Source organism: Pleurodeles waltl, chromosome 12, assembly GCF_031143425.1.
Source record: "Pleurodeles waltl isolate 20211129_DDA chromosome 12, aPleWal1.hap1.20221129, whole genome shotgun sequence".
NCBI lineage: Eukaryota > Metazoa > Chordata > Amphibia > Caudata > Salamandridae > Pleurodeles > Pleurodeles waltl.
In genome coordinates, this window is record NC_090451.1 from 126650643 (window position 1) to 126675282 (window position 24640).

General features: G+C 46.2%; 2 non-coding genes across 2 annotated transcripts; both read left to right on the plus strand.

Moving 5' to 3' along the window:
• The first annotated feature begins 2246 nt into the window (after positions 1-2246).
• On the plus strand, positions 2247-2328 carry TRNAL-AAG (transfer RNA leucine (anticodon AAG)). Its single transcript has one exon. It is a non-coding gene; the product is annotated as a tRNA-Leu (tRNA).
• Positions 2329-10598: 8270 nt separating this feature from the next.
• On the plus strand, positions 10599-10680 carry TRNAL-UAG (transfer RNA leucine (anticodon UAG)). The gene has a single exon. It is a non-coding gene; the product is annotated as a tRNA-Leu (tRNA).
• Positions 10681-24640: the final 13960 nt, after the last annotated feature.

The window sequence follows — 24640 nt, forward strand, 5'->3', positions numbered from 1 at the left end:
GTAATGGCTGCAATAATGTCTGCAATAATGGCTGTAATGGCTGCAATAATGTCTACCTTCTTCTCGTGCACCTGGTTTAAATAGACAACAGTTCAAATCCAGTAGGGTCTTCCATTGGAGGGTTCATAGGTTGGCTTCAAATTATCCAATCAAAAACAACAGTTCTCAAGCTTTTACTTAAGCATACATTATCCTTGGAGACGGGTACGCAAGTTGCAACATTTTATACCAATTAACTCACTTTCATAGCTTCCATTGTCCGCACCTGCAGATTGACCTTGGAGCAAAGAGAAAAAAATGCCAGGCTGGCACGAAACCTTAAGATAAGCATGTGAACGATCTCAGTGGAAAAGTACAGCTTCAAGCAAAAATACACGTTTATTAGCACATTGGAAAAATACGAGCATCTAAACCGTGAGACCAGGCAACTAGGCCGAAGCCTACACTAAAGTTATGCTAAGCTAAGACATTTCAAACAAGCAAATCGTAGCACACGTTTATGATTATGTCGGATTAGTGCAATTCTAATACACCACGTTATATAAAGCACGCTTATAAATGTTGGCAAACTACTCTGAGGGCACATTTTGTCCCCGTACAATCTTTATTAGTTTGGTTAAAGTCACACATGATTATTCCACACTACGTTTATGCGTTAATAAATGTAAAACCTTCATTTCAGCTTCATCACCCACGAACAAAAGCAAAAGAAAACATGCGTGGAACGTGGGAAAAGACGATTTGGCAAAATAAAAGAAAGTTAGATTTAAATTTAAAACTTAACAGTTTTGGTTGTCCTGCTGGGCATGTTTTTGCCAGTCACAAGCCTTCTGTTTGCAGGGCACTAGAAGGTAAAAGGAAAAAATAGTACCTTGATCAGGTGGGGAGCAGCGGTCAGGCACTGATTAAGCTGAATCAATCAACGCTTGGTCGCTGCTCTACAGAGAGGAACGGAAATTATGCAAGACATGCCTTGATGAATTAGGAAACTGTAAAGAAGAGTGCCACATAAATAAAAAAATGGTGAGAGACATGCGGGCTCCAAGCCCTTTACTGAATACTACAGAGTCTATCAAGCGAGACCCTAAAAAGTTCAGTTAGTTAAAATAAACAAACATTGTTACTTCTAAATATCAATATTCCAAGAACGCCTAGATGGTCGTCAAGCAAAAAGTTCCTAGTGCATGGAGGGGCTTATGGTAGTTCTGAAGAGAGGCAAAGGACTTGGTCAGAGGGTGGCCTTGTTGGTGTGGTAGGGAGGCAATACCTCAAACGTTATTACTGGGGTAGGGGAGCTTGCAATTCGGAGTAATGAAAATTATCACAAAGCAATCAAGTAATTTCACATCAAAATAACAAGCGTGCGGGCTGACAACCATGCTCTCAGAATCAACGAGCGCAGAGTGAAGTGAATTTGACCATCCTCTGTGCATTTTTATTGCGAGGCTCATTTACATTTGACTTGGCGCGCAGAACGAGTGAGAACCAGGTCAATAGAAACAAAAATCATCTATTTAAAAAGTTTAGTTTCACCTGGGCCTGTTGTCCTTACTTCTTTCAGAATAGCTTTTGAACCTCTGTCCTGTGTGTGTCTGTGACTGTCACGTGAAAGGCAGTCAGAGCATCCAGGTGGGCCCCATGTCACCTGGGGCACCGCCCACCAGTGCTGGAGTTTTAAACAGCACCCGGTTGCATTTTGGGACTTGTGCCTTTTCAATGTGAGCTCAAGGACGGGAGCCTGTGAAATTCTATTGGCTAAAAAATATTAACAGCGGAATGTGAATAGGCCACACAAGACATGACGTCACTGGGAAGCTAAAGAGTATGTTGGGGAGACTGGCTGAGGCAATAGGGCTGATGTCATGAATACGTGCAGCTCCTCGGTTATTTTTGAATGAACTGCTCCTTCATTAGATCCCACCCTAAGAAATGACCCCACCAGTATGAACACTTGTTTCATTAGAAAATGATGGAGTCACGTTGCCTATGTAGAGCAGGTGCTAATACCTTGGTTTTAAGTCATTGCTCGGAGAGTGTTGTATTTTAAGGTGATTGCACTTGATCCGAGCAGCTGGGAGAAGACTTGTGCAGTGACTGAGTAAGAGAGATAACCTTCAATTACCACATCACCCTCCCGACATTGTAATCATGTCCATGAAACGGTTTATCGACTCGACTTTCCACACTAAGTGCGGAGACTCAGGGTTGCGGTGCTCATGAAGTGCACAGACACCCTGAGAACAGCAGATAGCGTGGCCGAGCGGTCTAAGGCGCTGGATTAAGGCTCCAGTCTCTTTGGAGGCGTGGGTTCAAATCCCACCGCTGCCAGAGATGGATTTTTACAGATCTTAATGACTCATCTCCCTTCTGACCCTTCAATTTGCATAAACAGTGACTCTACCAATAGGTCCCTAATTTTAAAACTCTTTTACAGTCTCCTTCTAAGTAAACTCCTAAACCGTGGACTCCAAGAAATCGGCTGATTGGCGCTGCTGTTGTTTTGCTTCATTCTGCTTAGATCACCTTCAAATGGAAGGTTTAACAAATCATTTGTTCTCCCCACGCGGTCACCCGCTCTTCTCTCTGCAAAATAAAATCGAACCTCTGTTAAATAAAGATTTAAAGTAAATTATCTATCTTCCCAAATAAAGTTGGTAAATGTGTTCTTCACAGTTATTTTAAAAATCAGGTTTAAAATAAACAAGTGGGGTAGTCAGCAGGATTCATACCTGTGCAGGGAACCCCCAAAGGATTTCAAGCCCATCACCTTAACCACTCGGCCATAACTACGAGCTCTCAACAACTCATACCGAAACTTTAAATCACAACAAAATTGTGCAAAATGGCCGTGCATACCTATATATAACTCCATTTAGTAGGATCTCTAACTGTGTGCAAAGGGCACATTGCTATGTTTCTGTCTAAGCTTTGCTTTAGGTCTGAGGTCTTAAGAACCAAAGCAGGCTCCACGCACACTTGTCGGCACAAAAAAACAAGCATTTGCAATGCGAAAGGTCTCACATTTGTGAGAGTTAGAGCTATTGGCGGTGCAAATGACAATGTCTTTTACCTAGGTTTTGGTTTTCTTAGGGAAAATTTGATGTGTCCACGTTGTGTTTTGGGGCACTTCCTGTCGCTGGCGCTAGGCCTACCCACACAAGTGAGGTACCATTTTTAGCGGGAGACTTGAGGAAACATAGAATAGCAAAACAAGTGTTACTGCCCCTTGTCTTTATCTAAATTTGTTCCTTCCAAATATAAGACAGTGTGTAAAAAAGACGTCTATTTGAGAAATGCCCTTTAATTTGCATGCTAGTGTGGGCACCCCAGAATTCAGAGATGTGCAAATAACCACTGCTCCTCAACACCTTATCTTGTGCCCATTTTGGAAATAGAAAGGTTTTCTTGATACCTATTTTTCACTCTTTATACTTCGGCAAATTAATTGCTGTATACCCGGTATAGAAAGAAAACCCACTGCAAGGTGCAGCTCATTTATTTTCTCTGGATACCTAGGGTTCTTGATGAACCTACAAGCCCTATATATCCCCGCAACCAGAAGAGTCCAGCAGACGTAACGGTATATTGCCTTCAAAATTCTGACATTGCAGAAAAAAGTTACAGAGTAAAACGTAGAGAAAAATGGCTGTTTTTTTCACCTCAATTTCAATTTATTTTTTTATTTCAGTTGTTATTTTCTGTAGGAAACCCTTGTAAGATCTACACAAGTTACCCATTGCTGAATTCAGAATGTTGTCTTCTTTTCAAAAATGTTTAGGTTACTGGGATCCAGCATTGGTTTCACACCCATTTCTGTCACTGACTGGAAGGAGGCTAAAAGCACACAAAATCATAAAAATGGGGTATGTCCCAGTAAAATGCCAAAATTGAGTTGAAAAATTGGGTTTTCTGATTCAAGTCTGCCTGTCCCTGAAAGCTGGGAAGCTGGTGATTTTAGCACTGCAAACCCTTTGTGGATGCCAATTTCAGGGACAAAAACCACAAGCCTTCTTCTCCAGCCCTTTTTTCCATTTTTTTTTTTTTAAACTACATTTTTACTGTATTTTGGCTAATTTATTGGTCTCCTTCAGGGGAACCCACAAAGTCTGGGTACCTCTAGAATCCCTAGGATGTTGGAAAAAAGGACACAAATTAGGCGTGGGTAGCTTATGTGGACAAAAATGTATGATGGCCTAAGCGCGCCCTGCCCCAAATAGCCAAAAAAATGCCTGGCACCTGAGGGGGAAAAGGCTTGTCAGCGAAGGGGTTAAAATTCACTATTTTATTCCAATTTCTTCACTTAGCTTCAGATGAACTATTTTTCCCTCCCACCACCTCCTTTCAAAGTGCACCAGCCACCACTGCCTGGGGTGGGACAGATTGTTTTCGATTGCAGTATGGCAGATTGTTTTGAATTGCAGTGTGGTAGTTTGTTTTGGATTGGAGTGCAGCAGATTGCAGTGGGGTAGATTGTTTTGAATTGGAGTAGGGGAGATTGTTTTGAAATGGAGTCGGGCAGATTGGAGTGGGTCAGATTGTTTTAGATCGGAGTGGGACAGATTGTTTTGGAGTGGTGCAGATTGTTTTTTATTAGAGTGGGGCAAATTGGAGTGAGACAGATTTGATAGGGGTGGCTGGAGAGGATTGGAGTGGGATGAGTTAGAGTGGATTGGATTCTGGTGAGTGATTTGGACTGGAGTGAGGTGGATCAGTGTGGGTGAAGTGGTCTGGATGGGGGTGGATTGTAGTGGGGCAGATTGGAGTGGGGTGGATTGAAGTGTACCGCAGGATTATGTGTCAAAGCATAATTTCAGAACTTACACATAATAAAGAAACACTGTTGCTTTGCAATATTTTAAACAAGCTAATCGTCATCTTTTGAGAAGAGCGCCCACGAACAAAAACAAAAGAAAACATGCGTGGAACGTGGGAAAAGACGATTTGGCAAAATAAAAGAAAGTTAGATTTAAATTTAAAACTTAACAGTTTTGGTTGACCTGCTGGTCATGTTTTTGCCAGTCACAAGCCTTCTGTTTGCAGGGCACTAGAAGGTAAAAGGTAACAATAGTACCTTGATCAGGTGGGGAGCAGCGGTCAGGCACTGATTAAGCTGAATCAATCAACGCTTGGTCGCTGCTCTACAGAGAGGAACGGAAATGATGCAAGACATGCCTTGATGAATTAGGAAACTGTAAAGAAGAGTGCCACATAAATAAAAAAATGGTGAGAGACATGCGGGCTCCAAGCCCTTTACTGAATACTACAGAGTCTATCAAGCGAGACCCTAAAAAGTTCAGTTAGTTAAAATAAACAAACATTGTTACTTCTAAATATCAATATTCCAAGGACGCCTACATGGTCGTCAAGCAAAAAGTTCTTAGTGCATGGAGGGCCTTATGGTAGTTCTGAAGAGAGGCAAAGGACTTGGTCAGAGGGTGGCCTTGTTGGTGTGGTAGGGAGGCAATACCTCAAACGTTATTACTGGGGTAGGGGAGCTTGCAATTCAGAGTAATGAAAATTATCACAAAGCAATCAAGTAATTCCACATCAAAATAACAAGCGTGCGGGCTGACAACCATGCTCTCAGCATCAACGAGCGCAGAGTGAAGTGAATTTTACCATCCTCTGTGCATTTTTATTGCGAGGCTCATTTACATTTGACTTGGCGCGCAGAACGAGTGAGAAACCGGTCAATAGAAAGAAAAATCATCTTTTTAAAAAGTTTAGTTTCACGTGGGCCTGTTGTGCTTACTTCTTTCAGAATAGCTTTTGAACCTCTGTCCTGTGTGTGTCTGTGACTGTCACGTGAAAGGCAGTCAGAGCATCCAGGTGGGCCCCATGTCACCTGAGGCACCGCCCACCAGTGCTGGAGTTTTAAACAGCACCGGGTTGCATTTTGGGACTTGTGCCTTTTCAATGTGAGCTCAAAGACCGGGAAGTGTGGAATTCTGTTGGCTAAAAAATATTAACAGCGGAATGTGAATAGGCCACACAAGACATGACGTCACTGGAAAGCTAAAGAGTATGTTGGGGAGACTGGGTGCGGCAATAGGGCTGATGTCATGAATACGTGCAACTCCTCGGTAATTTTTGAATGAACTGCTCATTCATTAGATCCCACCCTAAGAAATGACCCCACCATTATGAACACTTGTTTCATTAGAAAATGATGGAGTCACGTTGCCTATGTAGAGCAGGTGCTTATATCAATCAATCAGTCATTCGCATTTATAAAGCGCGCTACTCACCCATAAAGGGTCTCAAGGCGCTGGGGGGGGGGGGTCAGTGCTTGAAGAGCCAGGTCTTGAGCTGCCTTCTGAAGGAGAGGTGTTCAGGTATGGCGCGAAGGTGGCTGGGCAGAGAGTTCCAGGTCTTCGCTGCCAGGAAAGAGAAGGATCTTCCTCCGGCGGTGGCTTTGCGGATGCGGGGTACGGCTGCCAGGGCCTGTCCGGCGGATCATAGAGTGCGCGGAGGAGTGTAGAAGGAGACGCGGTTGTTGATGAGTTTGGGTCCAAGGTTGTGAAGGGCTTTGTGTGCGTGGGTGAGGAGTCGGAAGGTGATCCTCTTGTTGACGGGGAGCCAATGGAGTTTTTTCAAGAGTCCTGAGATGTGGTGGAGGCGAGGGATGTCCAGGATGAGTCTTGCGGCAGCGTTCTGGATCCGTTGGAGTTTCCTCAGCAGCTTGGTGGTGATGCCCGCGTACAGGGTGTTCCCATAGTCCAAGCGACTGGTGATGAGGGCGTGGGTGACAGTCTTCCTGATGTCGGTGGGGATCCAGCGGAAGATCTTGCTGAGCATGCGTAGGGTGTTGAAGCACATGAGGTCACCGAGTTCACCTGTCTGGTCATGGTGAGGGATGAGTCCAGGATGAAGCCGAGGTTGCGTGCGTGGTCAGTGGGTTGGGGAGTGCTGCCTAGGGCGGGGGGCCACCAGGAGTCGTCCCATGCGGTGGGGGTGGGGCCGAGGATGAGGACCTCCGTCTTGTCGGCGTTCAGTTTCAGGCGGCTGTCTGTCATCCAGTTCGCCACTTCCTTCATTCCTTCATGAAATCTGGTCCTAGCTGAGGTGGGGTTGTTTGTGAGGGATAAGATGAGCTGGGTGTCGTCGGCGTATGATATTAGGTCGAGTCCGTGTTTGCGTGCGATGTTCGCCAGGGGGGTCATGTAGATGTTGAAGAGAGTGGGGCTGAGGGAGGATCCTTGAGGTACGCCGCAGATAATCTCCGTGGCTGTGGATCTGAAGGGGGGCAGGCGGACTCTCTGAGTCCTTCTGGAGAGGAAGGAGATGATCCATTCGAGGGCCTTGCCTCTGATGCCGGCGTTGCTGAGGCGTCGTATCAGGGTGCGGTGGCAGACCGTGTCGAAGGCTGCGGAGAGGTCCAGGAGTACGAGGGCCACAGTCTCACCCTTGTCGGTCAGGGCTCTGATGTTGTCCGTGGCTGCGATGAGGGCGGTTTCGGTGCTGTGGTTGGTCCTGAAACCGAACTGTGTGGGGTCGAGGGAGTCGTTGGTTTCCAGGGCGTTGGTGAGTTGAGTGTTGACAATTTTCTCAATCACTTTGGCGGGGAACGGCAGGAGAGAGATGGGCCGGAAGTTTTTGAGTTCGGTGGGGTCTGCTGTGGGTTTCTTTAAGAGGGCGTTGAGCTCTGAGTGTTTCCAGCTCTCCGGGAAGGTGGCGGTGGTGAGGGAGGCGTTGATGACATCTCGGAGGTGCGGTGCGATGATGTCGTCGGCTTTGTTGTATATGTGGTGCGGGCAGGGGTCCGATGGGGATCTGGAGTGGATCGAGTTCATGACGCGGGTGGTCTCCTCGGTGGTGGTTGGGCTCCAGGTGAGGATGGTGGCGATGTCGGTAGCGGGTTCCGGGGGGGGGTTCGCGTCAGTGGTCGGGAAGCTGTTGTATATGTCGGTGATCTTGTGGTGGAAGAAGGTCGAGAGGGAGTCGCAGAGGTCCTGTGATGGAGGGATGGAGTTGTTTTCTGCGTCCGGGTTGGAGAGCTCTTTGACGATGCCAAATAGTTCCTTGCTGTTTTGGGCGTTGTTGTCAAGTCTGATCCGGTAGGCTGTTTTTCGTGCGGCGCGGAGGCGTTGGTGGTGTTGGCGGGTGGCGTCCTTGAGAGCTGACATGTTCTCTTCGGTCTGGTTGAGGCGCCACGTCTTCTCGCGGGCGCGGCATTCTTTCTTGGAGTCCTTGAGGTCGGGGGTGAACCAGGAGTTTTTCTTGTGGTTGTTGGTGCTGGCTTGAGTTTTCAGGGGGGCCAGGAGGTTGGCGCAGTTGGAGATCCAGTTGGTGAGGTTGTTGGCGGCTTCGTTTGGGTCGGTGGTGCTGGTGGGTCGGTTCTGGGAGAGGGTTGATGCGAGCTGATCCGTGGTGATACGATTACAGTGTCTTCTTGGTGGTTGCTGGGTGTGGTGGTGCACAGTGGTCTTCTTGAAGATGAAGTGGACGCAGCTGTGGTCCGACCAGGTGAGTTGGGTGGTGTGGCTGAAGGTGATGTGTTTGCTGGAGGAGAAGATGGGGTCGAGCGTGTGTCCGGCGTAGTGGGTGGGGGTGTTGACTAGCTGATTCAGTCCCAGGTTGGTGAGATTGTCCAGTAAGGCGGTGGTGTTGTTGTCGGTGAGGTTCTCCAGGTGAAAGTTGAGGTCTCCTAGGAGGATGTAGTCGGTGGACAAGAGTGCGTGAGGGTTGACGAATTCTGCGATGTCTTCGCTGAACTTGGTGCGGGGTCCTGGTGGTCTGTACATGAGGGTGCCTCTGAGGGTGGTCTTGGGGTCGCTGTGGATCGTGAAGTGGAGATGTTCGGCGTTGGGGAGTGAGTTGTCGGTGTCGGTTGAGATGCGGATGGAGTTTTTGTGTGCGATGGCGATGCCTCCTCCGATGCGGTTGGTGCGGTCTTTCCGGATGATTTTGTAGCCGTCGGGGATGGCTATGGCGATGTCGGGTGCCGAGGAGGGATTCATCCAGGTCTCGGTGAGGAAGGCGATGTCCGGGTTCGTAGAGTTGATGAGGTTCCACAGTTCGATGGCGTGCCTGTGGACGGATCGGGTGTTGACCAGGATGCAGTGGAGATTTCTTCCGGGGGAGTCGTTCTTGACGGGAGCGGTGTTGGTCCGTAGGCAGGTGAAGTGACAGTTGCTGCAGGTGAAGGGTCCGTGGGTCCGTTTGGGGGGGGCGCGGTAGCAGCCCGGAGTGCAGCCGGGGTTGAGGTTGACGAGGGTGGCGGAGTCGTAGGTCAGGCGGGGGGCGCGGGGGCCAGGGGTTCGGGCGCTGTGCGCGGTCCAGACGGGCGCAGATGGGCTTGCCTTAGGTGCAACTTCGGCGCGCCAGCGGCGCACCCGCTGCGCGGCCTCGCAGCGGCCGCCATTTAAGGGGTAGCCGGGGAGGCGGGGTCAGCTGGGAGGCGGGAGGAGGGCGGGTAGGGCGAAAAAAGCGGCAAAAAAGCGGCGGGAAAAAGGCTCCGAAGGCGAGGAGGCCTAGAAAAATGGCGAAGTGCCGAAAGGCGCAGAAAAACAGGAAAAACAAGGGGGAGACGGCGGGAGGGCAAGGGGGACGGCACTCAGAAGATGCAGGCACTCGGGGATACAGAAGAAAACAAGGGGAGCGCGATCACACAACACAGGCACTCGGGGATACAGAAGGAAAAAAGGGGAGCGCGATCACACAGCACAGGCACTCGGGGATACAGAAGGAAAAAAAGGGGAGCGCGAACGCAGACACACGGCAACACAGACACTCGGGGCACAGGCAGCGATGCAGGCAAAAGAGAAGGCAGAACAGGGGATCTGGATCTGGTGGCGCTGTGAGGACAGGGGAGCGACCTACCCTGGGGTCAAGGGTCGCTACTACTGCCTCGCAGCGGCCGCCATTTAAGGGGTAGCCGGGGAGGCGGGGTCAGCTGGGAGGCGGGAGGAGGGCGGGTAGGGCGAAAAAAGCAGCAAAAAAGCGGCGGGAAAAAGGCTCCGAAGGCGAGGAGGCCTAGAAAAATGGCGAAGCGCCGAAAGGCGCAGAAAAACAGGAAAAACAAGGGGGAGACGGCGGGAGGGCAAGGGGGACGGCACTCAGAAGATGCAGGCACTCGGGGATACAGAAGAAAACCAGGGGAGCGCGATCACACAACACAGGCACTCGGGGATACAGAAGGAAAAAAGGGGAGCGCGATCACACAGCACAGGCACTCGGGGATACAGAAGGAAAAAAAGGGGAGCGCGAACGCAGACACACGGCAACACAGACACTCGGGGCACAGGCAGCGATGCAGGCAAAAGAGAAGGCAGAACAGGGGATCTGGATCTGGTGGCGCTGTGAGGACAGGGGAGCGACCTACCCTGGGGTCAAGGGTCGCTGATACTGAACTTATACCTTGGTTGGAAGTCATTGCTCGGAGAGTGTTGTCTTTTAAGGTGATTGCACTAGATCCGAGCAGCTGGGAGAAGACTTGTGCAGTGACTGAGTAAGAGAGATAACCTTAAATTACCACATCACCCTCCCGACATTGTAATCATGTCCTTTAAACGGTTTATCGACTCGACTTTCCACACTGAGTGCGCAGACGCAGGGTTTCGGTGCTCATGAAGTGCACAGTCACCCTGAGAGCAGCAGGTAGCGTGGCCGAGCGGTCTAAGGCGCTGGATTTAGGCTCCAGTCTCTTTGGAGGCGTGGGTTCGAATCCCACCGCTGCCAGAGATGGATTTTAACAGATCTTAATGACGCATCTCCCTCCCGCCCCTTCAATTTGCATACACAGTGACTCTACCAATAGGTCCCAAATATTAAAACTCTTTTACAGTCTCCTTCTAAGTAAACTCCTAAACCGTGGACTCCCAAGAAATCGGCTGATGGGCGCTGCTGTTGTTTTCCTTCATTCTGCTTAGATCACCTTCAAATTTAACAAATAATGTGTTCTCCCCACGCGGTCACCCCGCTCTTCTCTCTGCAAAATAAAATCGAACCTCTGTTAAATAAAGATTTAAAGCAAATTATCTACCTTCCCAAATAAAGTTGGTAAATGTGCTCTTCACAGTTATTTTAAATATCAGGTTTAAAATAAACAAGTGACGTACTCGGCAGAATTCGAACCTGCGCAGAGAACCCCCAATGGATTGCAAGCCCATCACCTTAACCACTGATAGAGCGGTCCGCAGTAATAATTTACTTGTGTCCGGACGCTCTTTAGGCCGATGAATCTTTTGACTAAGTGGGAACTCTCTGTACTCTTAATCGATCAACTCCCTCTAATCAATAATCAATAACGAACATAGGCAATACCTTGATAGACATAGCACTTAACAATTAATCCAGAATACATTTCAGCGAACCCTGACCTTTCAGTCAGGAATAACCACACCAGTTTATTCAAAATTAGTGAATTTTATTTCCCTATATTAGAAAGCCAGCACAATATAAATGTGTCTCAACACCAAATGATAAACATATATGAACATTAATAGCTGTCCATAGCGGCGAAACAGGTGCAATCTATGTAGCATTTGAATCACAAGGCATTCGATAATAGCAATGCAAATCACTAATACGATAATCTGTAATGAACTAATTGCATACATTTAGTCAGCATAACAAGATCTCAAATTGCATCGTGCGACATATGGAACCCTCGTCTAACCTCAAATTAGCATCGGCATGTGGGGCTTCATGCGAAAACAATTTAGCAACATTAATTTAGAAAAACTCCTAATTAGGGACCTTATCAAAATCAGCAGTTGGTTACCTAAAAGAAACACAATGCAATTTTACAATTTTCCTTTCATATTTACCAATTACGATCAGCAATCAAGGAAGTCTTCGTCTCACAGGTACCGTTCTTCGGTCAGCATGGGTGCCGTTTCGATCAGCATAGGACGGGGCAAAGGGGCAGGGGTGAACGGGGCAATTGCCTCACGGCGGCAAGGTAAAACTATTACTTCATGCAAAGGGATCAAATCAAAGTTACAGTCTCTAGGGCAAGAATCATTTAAAAGTCTCTTTCTCTCGATTAGAGAAAGAATCAAAGTCTCTTTCAAAATGGCGTCGCAGCAAAGTGGGCCATAATAGCTACGAAGTCAAAATGGCGGGATGTCCGATGATGGAGAGAGCGATTCCTCTCGTGCACCTGGTTTTTATAGACAACAGTTCAAGTCCAGTAGGGTCTTCCATTGGAGGGTTCATAGGTTAGCTTCAAATTAACCAATCAAAAACGACAGTTCTCAAGCTTTTACTTAAGCATACATTATCCTTGGAGATGGGTACGCAAGTTGCAACATTGTCTACCAATTAGCTCACTTTCAGAGCCTCCATTGTCCGCACCTGCAAGTCGACCTTGAAGTAAGGAGAAAATATGCCAGGCTGGCACGAAACCTTAAGATAAGCATGTGAACAGTTTCTGTGGAAAAGTACAGCTTCAAGCAAAAATACACGTTTATTAGCACAGTGGAAAAATACGAGCACCTAAACCGTGAGACCGGGCAACTAGGCCAAAGCCTCCGCTAAAGTCATGCTAAGCTAAAGCAATTCAAGCAAGCAAATCGTAGCACACGTTTATGATTATGTCGGATTAGTGCAATTCTAATAAACCACGTTATATAAAGCTCACATATAAATGATGGCAAACTACTCTGAGGCACATTTTGTCCCCGTACAATCTTTATTAGTTCGGTTAAAGTCACACATGATTATTTCAGCACTACGTTTAAGCGTTAATAAATCAAAACCTTCATTTTCTGCTTCATCAATCCCTCCTCTGATGACTACTTGTCATCACACAAATCATGCCCACAAATTTTATTTCATTAAAATTCTGTCTGTTCCCATTTTCTTTTAGTTCCCCTAGTTTGCGCTTTGTATTCTTCTGCCATTCTTTTCATAATTTTCTCTTCTTTTCTTCTTTTAATTCTTTCCATAATCATTATTATTCCCCTTTTTATTCCCCAAATTCCAAATACACAAATTATTACTATTAAAATTCCCTCTATTATTTTTAACAATATTCCATTCCAAATTCCCCCAATCCAATGTCCCACTGAAGCAAGTCCCTTTCCAACCTTCTCCCACACTCCTTGTTCTTTCAATTCCTTCAAATCTGCACTTTCTTTTGTTAGATTAGCAAGCATAGTTTTAATCTTCACACTATTGTCAGGTATATAGGTACAACAGTATCGTGCACCAAGCATTTTGCAAACGCCTCCATCCTTTGCTAAAAGAATGTCTAAAGCAAGCCTATTTTGAAGAGTCATAGCTCTTTCCGCTGCAAGTTCTGCATCTATCAGGATTATAGCACCTGAAAACTTTGTCAACATGTTATCCACTATAGTAGACAACTTTCTTATCTTGATGGAATTCAGCACAACTCCCAATGAAGGAATCATGGCTCCAAATATATCTCCTACCACAGCAGCTGCGGTCTCTCTTTTCTGGATACGATGGGATCCAGGTGTCTTTTGAATCATCGATACGTCATCCAGCTGATAAACCTTTGGGAATACTATACCCAAATAACATCTCCCCCACCATCCCTTTGGAAGACGATAATAGGCATTATACCCACAAATGTAATATACACCTGGAATGACAGGGTCAAGTCCGTTCATCATGAATGTCCATTTGGCCTTAAAAATAAACGTATGTTTACACTCACTCGCTCCTACAAAAATATTGTCATAATAAGATTCACCTCGATATATACAAAATTTCCCTACATGCCAAGCATCTAAAGCTATTTTCCCTTGTGTCTTTATAGCAGCAAAATCATAGTTATCTACTGAAGTCCTCTTATGTAGCTCTTTTTCTAATTTCGCCTTCATTTGTGCCCTTCTATCATCTGTGCGATCTAAAAAGCTTATTTCTAAAGCAGAAACTGAGCAAGTAAGGTTCTCCCTATGAGCATGAGCCGTTTCAAAAGGTTGCATTGGCTCGAAAAATTCCCTCATAATTTTAGCATCCCAATCTTTAGCAATCTGGCTTAGCTGCGCTATTATAGGAACATAAGCAAAGGTAACATCATAATTCGAATAAAAATACTGTATGTTAGTTTGACCATAAAACCTAGACATTACTATACTACATGTAATCCCATATGTAAGAGGCATGTGGTGATAAGTTACCCCTTCCTTTACTGATGTCGGTATCTGCGTACACACATAACAATCTTTCGCATCCATAGTCTCAACATACTCTGTTAGCAAGCGATAGAAAACGTTATACGAAAGCTCTTTCTTATCATGCAAGAGTCTCTCATCCAATGCCAGTCTTTTCAATGGAGTTAATTCAGTGACAGTAACAGGAGCAAAAGTAGAAGCCTCAATATTTTCATTCTCACCCTTTCCATGCATTCCAAGCACAATTGCCATTATTATTAGTACACATGCAATTACCAAGCCTATACACACATATTTACAATATTTCTTTCTATTATTCTGCATAGCGTACCTAGTCATGATCTGTATAGAATCAGAGAGCTAGAAGCACCTATAAATGAAACTATTAAGCGATTCAGTTACAAGGCTGAACGAGCGCAAGGTTCACACCGTCTTCTTCAAAAGGCCAGTCACTTATCTGTTAGCAGCATTTGTCTCAATTCGGCAATAACTCAGTCTTTATCTGTTTAGCAAGTCTCATCCGGTTTAGCAATGTCTCAGCTGATTGTTTCTTTCACGTTAGATTGTAGCAAGCAATATCATTTACTATTCTTTCAATCGACAGAGTCTATGAAACTTTTCTTTTCTATTGGTATCTCTTCTTCTTCTTCGTTCTCGATGCTTAGAGATACAAACTCATCAGTCCAATCATCATTGACTGCATATGCCCATTCAGGACCGGAATATCTCCTGTTTGGTATCCTTTTCCTTTTCAATTTTGCTTCTCTTTTCGACTCTGCTTCGCTGGTACTTTCCTCTTTTGTCAAGTCTTTTTCTTCATTTGACAATTGTTCCACGACAGTCACTTCCTTTCTTTTCTCTTTCACTTTCGGCCTTCCTCCTTCGTTCAAACTTTCTTTACCCCTTTCTTTTATTGGTGAGATACTTAGTCTTCTCTTTGCACCATGTCCATTCGATGGACCTGCAGTCTTTTCTGTGGAAGCTTGAACCTTTTCCTTTCGTTCTGCCTCGTTCCCTCCTTCTGGGGAATCAATCACGTTCTCTTTTTCCTTTTCTGTATCGTCTGCTTCTGGGAAAGCCCTCCTCTGATCAGGCTCTCCTGCCTTTTCACCTTTTTCGAGCCCTTCGTCACCGTTACTTTCGTCTGGCTCTTTATCACTTTCGGCTGCTTCAGGTTCCTTTTCACCTTCAACTGCTTCAGGCTTTTTGCTACCCTCAGCTTCTTCAGGTTGTTTGTCACCTTCAGCTTCTGCGTCGCTATCTGAACTTTCTCCTTGATCTTCCCCAAGTGAGTCGGACTCTTCGCCCTCCAATAATATCTCTCTCTCTCCTGCTTCTGCCTGTTCGCCTTCAGTTCGGTTTTGTTCTGTCTCAGCACTCAGCACTGTTTTATCAGGCACTGGCAGTTTCAGCGCTTCAACTTCCTCATCTGTGGGACACAACACCTTCTTTGTGTGACTGGCGTGAATCCAGTTGGGAACCCCCGCACACTTCACAGCAGTAGTTGTCGTCAGGATCACTTGGAAAGGGACTTTCCAACGGGGTTCCAGACACGACTTTCTCACGTGCTTCTTTACCACGACCCAGTCACCTGCTTTTAGTGCGTGTCCTGGACCTTGGATCGGTGGCAAGGTGGTCGCTTCCACCTGGTGAGAGAAAGAGCGAACCACGTCAGCCAGACCCTTGCAGTAGTCTAACACCATATCATCTGTAATATTCAAAAGCGCGTTTGCGGGAACTGCAGGAAGTCTCATAGCCCTGCCCATGAGAATTTCATGCGGAGACAATCCAGCCTTTCTATCAGGGGTGTTTCTCATTGACATCAGCACTAAGGGCAATGCGTCAGGCCATTTCAAATTTGTCGATGCACATATTTTCGCCATTCTTGATTTCAGTGTACCATTCATTTGCTCCACCAATCCTGATGCTTCAGGGCGATAGCTACGATGCAGTTTTTGCTCAATGTTCAGCGCTTCGCAAAGTAACTTTATCACCTCGTTATTGAAGTGACTTCCCCTATCTGATTCTAAAGAGATCGGGAATCCGAAACGTGGTATTAACTCCCTCAACAATAGCTTTGCAACTGTAAGGCTGTCATTTCTACGTGTGGGCTATGCCTCAATCCAGTGACTAAAAATGCACACAATCACCAACACATATTTCAGACCTCCATGCGCAGGTATCTCAATGAAGTCCATCTGCATTCGACTAAAAGGCCCGCTTGCCCTACCAATGTGACTCACGTTCACAACCGTTCCCTTTCCTGGGTTCATCTGCTGGCAAGTGACACATCGATGGCAAACTGCTTCCGCAGCTTGACGAAATCTGGGGTTAAACCAATCAGTTTTGAACAATCTTATCATGGCATCTCTCCCTAGGTGAGCCTGCCCATGATAGAACCGCGCAAGCTGTGATAAGAGACTATCTGGCAAAACAAATTTTCCCTCATGTGAAACCCATAACTCGTCTTGTCTCTTTATACATTGTGATTTAATCCAGGAATCTCTTTCATCCTCCCTGACATTATTTTGTAATGCTTTTAATTCATCTATTGTATCTACGACCTTCAAGGCAAATGCTTCAGCTGGTTCGAGTTCTGGCTCATTTATCGTATTCCAATCATCCCTGAGTAATATACAGTTCAAGGCACAAAATCTTGCGACTTGATCCGCATATGCATTTCCCAGAGACACATAGTCCTGTCCTTTCGTATGAGCACTACACTTTAACACTGCAACTTCGGCTGGCACTTGAATGGCGTGTAACAATTCCCTTATCCTCTCCCCGTTCTTCACTGGGGATCCTGAAGAAGTCAGGAAACCTCTCTGTGACCATAGTTGGCCAAAGTCGTGCACAATCCCAAACCCGTATTGACTATCCGTGTAAATGGTGACTTTCATCAATGCAGACAGTTGACATGCTCTTGTGAGGGCTACGAGTTCTGCTACTTGTGCAGAATAGACTCCTTGAAGCCATCCCACTTCCAAGACCCCTGTTACAGTACATACAGCATATCCTGCTTTCAAAATCCCCATCCCGTCTCTTAGACATGAACCATCTACAAAAAGAATTTGGTCATTTTCATCAAGCTTAGTATCCTTGATGTCCGGTCGGGGTTTTGTGCAAAATTCAGTCACCTGAAGGCAGTCATGCTCGACGTCTTCAGCGTTCTCAATTTCGGCATTTTCTCCAGGAAGCAAGGTTGCTGGATTCAACGTAGTGCACCTTTTCAGCTGCACGTTCGGTGAGCCCAGAATTATCGTTTCATACCTTGTGAGTCTTGCTCCAGTCATGTGCTGCGTTCGGGAGCGGGTCAAAAGTATCTCAACTGAGTGAGGGACCATGACTGTTACTGGGTGTCCCATTACTATTCCTTCACTCTGAGTGAGGCTGATACCAACTGCTGCTACGGCGCGCAAACACCCTGGGAGTGCTGCTGCGACCGGATCCAAAGTAGCTGAAAAATACGCTACTGGTCTGTTTACGCCACCATGGGCTTGAGTCAAGACAGACAAAGAACATGCATCACGTTCATGACAAAACAATGTGAAAGGCTTCGTGTAATCAGGCATACCTAAAGCTGGAGCCCTGCACATGCATTCTTTCAATTCGATAAAAGCATCCATCTCATCTCCTTTCAGCTCAATTTGATCCAAGGCATCCTTCTGGGTCAGTTTCAGTAGAGGCTTTGCTAGAGTCGAGAAGTTGGGAATCCACTGGCGACAGTAACCCACCATTCCCAAAAACTTCCTCACCTCCCTCCTTGTCTTTGGTGGACTCATTTGAAGTACGCTTCTTATTCTTTCCTTCATTATTCTCCGTGACCCTTTCTCTATCTGGTGACCCAAGTATTTCACTTTCTTCTGGCAGAACTGCAATTTGGAAGGAGACACCTTATGTCCATTCCTTCCCAAATGATTCAACAGAGCAATGGTATCGGCTGTGCAGCCACTTTCTGTCTTTGATGCAACCAGTAAGTCATCGATGTACTGTACTAGGGTTGACTCGAATGGCAATTCTAATTCTTACAAATCTTTCTTTAGAATTTGATTGAAGATTGACGGTGACTCAGAAAACCCTTGAGGAATTCGACACCAACTGTACACTCTGTCTAGGAATTTGAAACAAAAGAGAAATTGGCTGTCCTCATGAAGAGGCACAGAAAAGAATGCTTGTGACAAATCGATGACTGAGAACCATTCGGCATCGCAAGGAATTTGAAACATTATCACAGCTGGATTCGGTATGACAGGACAGCACTTGACTATGATGTCATTTATTTTCCTCAAATCCTGCACGAGTCGGACCTTTCCACTCGGCTTTATTAGTCCCATTATTGGTGAATTACATGGACTGCTTAACACTTCTTTCAGTACCCCCTGCTTTACAAATTCGTCAATGAGTTGAGCAACTTTCATGAGGGTATCTTGTGGCATGTGGTATTGTGGGGTCTGGGGAAAGATTGCATTGGGCTTTACAGCCACTTTCACTGGTTCCACTCCTTTCATCAATCCCACCTCTTTCCCTGTCATATCCCACACTTCCCTTCCTACTGTTTCCCGTAATTCAGCTGGGATGTCCTCTTCAGTTATCATCGGGAAGAGACAAATCAAAGGATACTCTTCATCGACAGTTTCCACCTCATCCCCCTCTACACTGTCCTCTTCTTCCCCATCACTGCTCGTCTGGATTGTTATTCCTTCATTTGAACACATGATCGAACAACCCAACTTGCACAATAGGTCTCTCCCTAACAGTGCTATCGGGCTTGAGTCACATACCACAAACTGATGTACCCCTTGGTAGTTACCGATGCTGACTGGTACCGGATCTGTTATTTGGTTCGTCAGATGTCTGTTTGCTACTCCCACCACTTGAACTGTCCTCCCTGAGAGTGGCAAATTTGGGACTTCACTGCTCTTAACTGTTGAACGGGTGGCTCCCGTGTCAACCAAGAACAAGACATGATGACCCATTACTCTTCCTTCTACGTACGGACCCCTTTGATCAACTTCCAAGGATGCCGCAAGCACACAATCTCCTTCTTCTCCTGAACTTTCACTCTCCCATACGTTGTTTATTCCACTCTCACTGAGTAATGGGAACTGTTGTACGGTGCCATTTGTGCTCATTACCTGACCCGAGACCTGTGGAGGAACCATCACTTGCTGCTGACTCATTGGTGCCAAGGGTATTTGCATTTGCTGATTAGGTACCATGGGTAACTGCTGTTGCATTGGCTGCATTTGCGTCATCTGCATACGAGGCATCTGCATCTGCTGCGGCTGCATAGGTTGTAATCCCTGCAATTGATTTACGGTCTGAAAATTTGGGCTTGGACCTCTCAGTTTCGGTCCCCTCATTGTCTGAAATGCATTGACATCATTGTTTTGCTGACCAACACCTGCACCTGCACCTGCACCTACACCTTCCTGCACCACCATCGGGCACTCGCGTTTCCAATGACCTACAATTCCGCACACGTGACACAGCATCACCTTCTTCATTGCCTGCACACCCGTCACAACAGTGTTCAAATCCGGACCATTATTCACAAAACCTCCTCTGCCTCTGGCCTGTGGCTGAAACGCCATATTTCCCTGCAACTGCGGCTGTGGTTGCGGTACCTGCTGTTGGAACCCTTGCATCCCTTGCAAACCCTGCAAACCTGTCTGAGCTGCTTTAAGCTGCATCATCATCACCTTCTCTTTCAGCTTTTTCTGTTTCACTTCAATTTTGTCACTACAGTATTTTGCATAATTCAACACCTCATCAATCGGTTTCGACTGCCAGCAAATCAAATGCGACTTTATCATCTGACTTATCTCTGGTCTTAGCCCTTCCACAAATCTGAACACAAAATGAAGCATGTCCTTCGCCTCGATTGTTTCCGTGCCACTATAATTCTTAAACGCCTTTAACAACCTCTCATAGTAACTATGAATCGATTCCTTAGCCTCTTGGGCCGTTCGATCAATCTTCTGCCAATCCACATTTTTCGCGGGTACCTTCGTTTTCAAATGCTCAATCACCTTATAGTACAAGCTCATCACCATAGGTGATGGTGCGCCCGTCTCCCTGTCCCTTTCTGGTTCACTTGTCGGCCAACCTACCGCTCTTTTGCAATCCTCCCACAAATCGTCTGGAACCACAATCTCAAAGAGAGTGTTCAGGTCCTCCCAGAGACATTTTGCAAGCTTCACAAACCTATCAGTCTGCTGATACCATTCGATCGGCTTCTCTCTCAGTTTGGGAAAATCATCCGTAAAAGACTGAATGTCACTCCTGTGCCATGGTACATGTACTAATTTTCCCCCTGCAGTCTCCCTCATTGGTAACATTGTTACTGTATCACTACTCTGCGGTCTTTTCTCATTGTGCTCTGTAGCACTGTCCCTCCTCTTTTCCTTTCTCTTTACCCACCTGCTTTCCCATTTGTCTAAGCACCTCCACACCTGTGCACTCTGCAGCAATTCTCTAAGGTGTGTCTTCATGCCTGCTGACCTCATGTGTTCAAAATCTGTGGGCCCAAAATCTAACCTATAGCTTCTGCTCAAGTGTTTCATCTTGCCTATGTCAACCCCGTTTCTGTCAGCTGCTTCCTGCAAGCTCTTATGTACCTTGTTCACTTCCTTCGTAATCCTGGGACATAGATACCTCAGCTCTTCTTCCGTGTAGGACTCTAACCTATTCACACCCATGGTTCCTTCCACCAATTCTTGTGCTTCCATGTTCAACCTGACCCTATTCATATAGTCTTCTCCTTTCCCACTGGCTGAACTTTGTGTGGAATTCAAACTGTTGAACCACTGTGTCAGCTGTTGTGCATTCAACCCCATCAGCGTGGCATTCACATCGACTGCCATTGATGGTTGCGGCAACTTTTCAGTATTCGATGTTAGAGGTATTATCAGTGGGGGACTCGACCTTACCAGTGTCGATTGAGCACATACGGGACTAAACTCCATCAAGGATCCAGATCCATTTGGCTGAGCCGCTATCGGAGTTATCCCTGGGGTGTTTTCTATGCACCTCCTTTCTGTCCCACTCTGCAGCATTGATCCCTGACTGCTCATACCTAAGTTAGGCTGACTGTACAAAGGTACCGGTGGACCTACAGTAATGGGTAGTGATATCGCGTCTGGGTTCTGTCCATTTCCCATGTTCTGTGGCATGTTCATGCCCACACCATGGGTCATCATTGCCGGCATGCCCATCTGACTCCCCGTCATCTGAGCATGTGCGTTTCCTCCCTGTATCTGCTTCTGGGGCAGCATAAACTGAGTTGATTCAGCTTGTCCCATTGTTTGGTTGCAACCATTCTGTCCTCCCATTGCGGTTGGGTCTAGAATCATTCCTGTACTATTGTCGCTGCTGTAATACCCTGGCATCTGCGGCTGATAATTTTCTGCTGGTTTCAACATGGGCACATCTGGATATATTCTCCTAACCTGCGGTATCTGCGGGGTGAACAATAAACTCGGGTCCTTATATCCCGATGACGCTCCTGAACTCTGGGTTTCACTGTTCTGTACCGATGCCGGAGGGGCAGAGCTGGTACTTGGACCTTGTCCATCCTCCGCATAAGGCGGTGGACGGTCGTTCAGCAATTGCATTATCAACTCCTCATCCTCTAACTCCTCTTCTCTTCTCAACTTTTCCTCGTCCTCTCTATCCTTGAAACACTTCCTGTCCGTCTTACAGGTAGCTTTCTTACCTGTCTCCTCTTCCTCCTTAGTAATTGCTGGAAACAATTTTATCCCCTGCAATACATCTGACCTCCACACCTTCTGTGCATTATCCCACCTAGCATCCGCTAGTGTCTTTTCTACCTTTCTCATCCTGGTCTCAAACTTCTTCTGCTGTTGCTGTCTGGCCATTAGTTCCCAAATCGCTAGAGCCTCAAACTGGGCTGGCCTTGGAGGCACCTTCATGTCGTACATCGTGAATCTCAAATTCTCTAGAATCCTTATATTGAATGTCCCATGTATCGGGAACGCTACGCTCCCATGTTTCTCTGTCAGTTTGTGCCATTGCTTTAGCCAAAGGCACGGAGCTACTCCCTTCTCTTCCATTACAATGTAAGCTGGTGTACCCTCGGGCGGCGTCTCCTCTCCTACGCTCGCTTTAATGTAAGACTCCCCCTTCATCGCACTCCTGAATGCTTTAAAGAATTTCATTTTCTCGTCTTTTATTTCACAAAGTTTGTAATCAATGGGTGACTTTAATTCCCGGAATACTCTTCACCTGCCTTTACCCTTCCAATCGAGTCCCACGGACTGCGTCCAATCCGTGCACGACGCTTCTCTACAACCAACCTATCCCAGCGCGGCTCCTAGTGACGTCACACTCACACACACTGCGGCTGACAAAGCCTCGCGGCTAGTCCTCCTTCACTCACCTCTTTTCGTAACAACTTTTTGCATGTATCGCGAGCTACCAAAAATAAAACAGATCTGTCGGTTTACTACAGGAAGGGTAACACAATCGCTTCAGGACCTTAGGGACCTTTCACTAGCCTTGGCCGCTATTCCGTCTTTCTCAGTCCCCACGTTCGCAAGCAAATCTGACCCGCAGACCTACTCTCAACTTGTCAATGATCTATTCTAGTGCACTTAGAATCTTGTCAAAGCCCGAAGTCGAAGCTTCTTTCACTCCCCAACACACGCACCGACTCGTTGACCACGCCCGATCAACCTACTAAACCGCCCAGACCACAACATTGATCAACATACTCCGGAGTCTCTTGACCTCGCAGGGCCCGTCTCAACAACAACAACCACGTGGACCTTTTTATGCACAAAGCGCCACACGCACATGAAGCTCGACGACTTCCCTACTCTCACACTCGGAGCCGCACCTCCGCTATTTCTATGAAGTTCGACGACTTCTCTACTTCTACACTCGGAGTCGCACCTCCGCTATCCTCTAAAAAGAAAAATCCTCGCAACCTTTTCACACACCCTGCGGCAATAAGCTGTGCAAGCGCAAAACCCTAACTTCACTCATACCATCACTAGTACCGCCAACGCTGTTTCCACGCCTCCGTTCTCTCCATTCGCAAGCTCCGAGATCCCGGGAAAGTCGCGGTGGACCTAGCCCATCATCATTCTGTCAATCAGTTTTATCTAAGAAAAATCTAATTCAATTTCTGAATGGGGTCTCAAAATGCGTAACCGTTAATTCAACACCATGTACTCTAAGAGTACAGGGTCCCAAAAGACGTAACCGTCCTCTGCTACCATCTACTGATAGAGCGGTCCGTAGTAATAGTTTACTTGTGTCCGGACGCTCTTTAGGCCGATGAATCTTTTGACTAAGTGGGAACTCTCTGTACTCTTAATCGATCAACTCCCTCTAATCAATAATCAATAACGAACATAGGCAATACCTTGATAGACATAGCACTTAACAATTAATCCAGAATACATTTCGGCGAACCCTGACCTTTCAGTCAGGAATAACCACACCAGTTTATTCAAAATTAGTGAATTTTATTTCCCTATATTAACAAAGCCAGCACAATATAAATGTGTCTCAACACCAAATGATAAACATATATGAACATTAATAGCTGTCCATAGCGGCGAAACAGGTGCAATCTATGTAGCATTTGAATCACAAGGCATTCGATAATAGCAATGCAAATCACTAATACGATAATCTGTAATGAACTAATTGCATACATTTAGTCAGCATAACAAGATCTCAAATTGCATCGTGCGACATATGGAACCCTCGTCTAACCTCAAATTAGCATCGGCATGTGGGGCTTCATGCGAAAACAATTTAGCAACATTAATTTAGAAAAACTCCTAATTAGGGACCTTATCAAAATCAGCAGTTGGTTACCTAAAAGAAACACAATGCAATTTTACAATTTTCCTTTCATATTTACCAATTACGATCAGCAATCAAGGAAGTCTTCGTCTCACAGGTACCGTTCTTCGGTCAGCATGGGTACCGTTTCGATCAGCATAGGACGGGGCAAAGGGGCAGGGGTGAACGGGGCAATTGCCTCACGGCGGCAATGTAAAACTATTACTTCATGCAAAGGGATCAAATCAAAGTTACAGTCTCTAGGGCAAGAATCATTTAAAAGTCTCTTTCTCTCGATTAGAGAAAGAATCAAAGTCTCTTTCAAAATGGCGTCGCAGCAAAGTGGGCCATAATAGCTACGAAGTCAAAATGGCGGGATGTCCGATGATGGAGAGAGCGATTCCTCTCGTGCACCTGGTTTTTATAGACAACAGTTCAAGTCCAGTAGGGTCTTCCATTGGAGGGTTCATAGGTTAGCTTCAAATTAACCAATCAAAAACGACAGTTCTCAAGCTTTTACTTAAGCATACATTATCCTTGGAGATGGGTACGCAAGTTGCAACATTGTCTACCAATTAGCTCACTTTCAGAGCCTCCATTGTCCGCACCTGCAAGTCGACCTTGAAGTAAGGAGAAAATATGCCAGGCTGGCACGAAACCTTAAGATAAGCATGTGAACAGTTTCTGGGGAAAAGTACAGCTTCAAGCAAAAATACACGTTTATTAGCACAGTG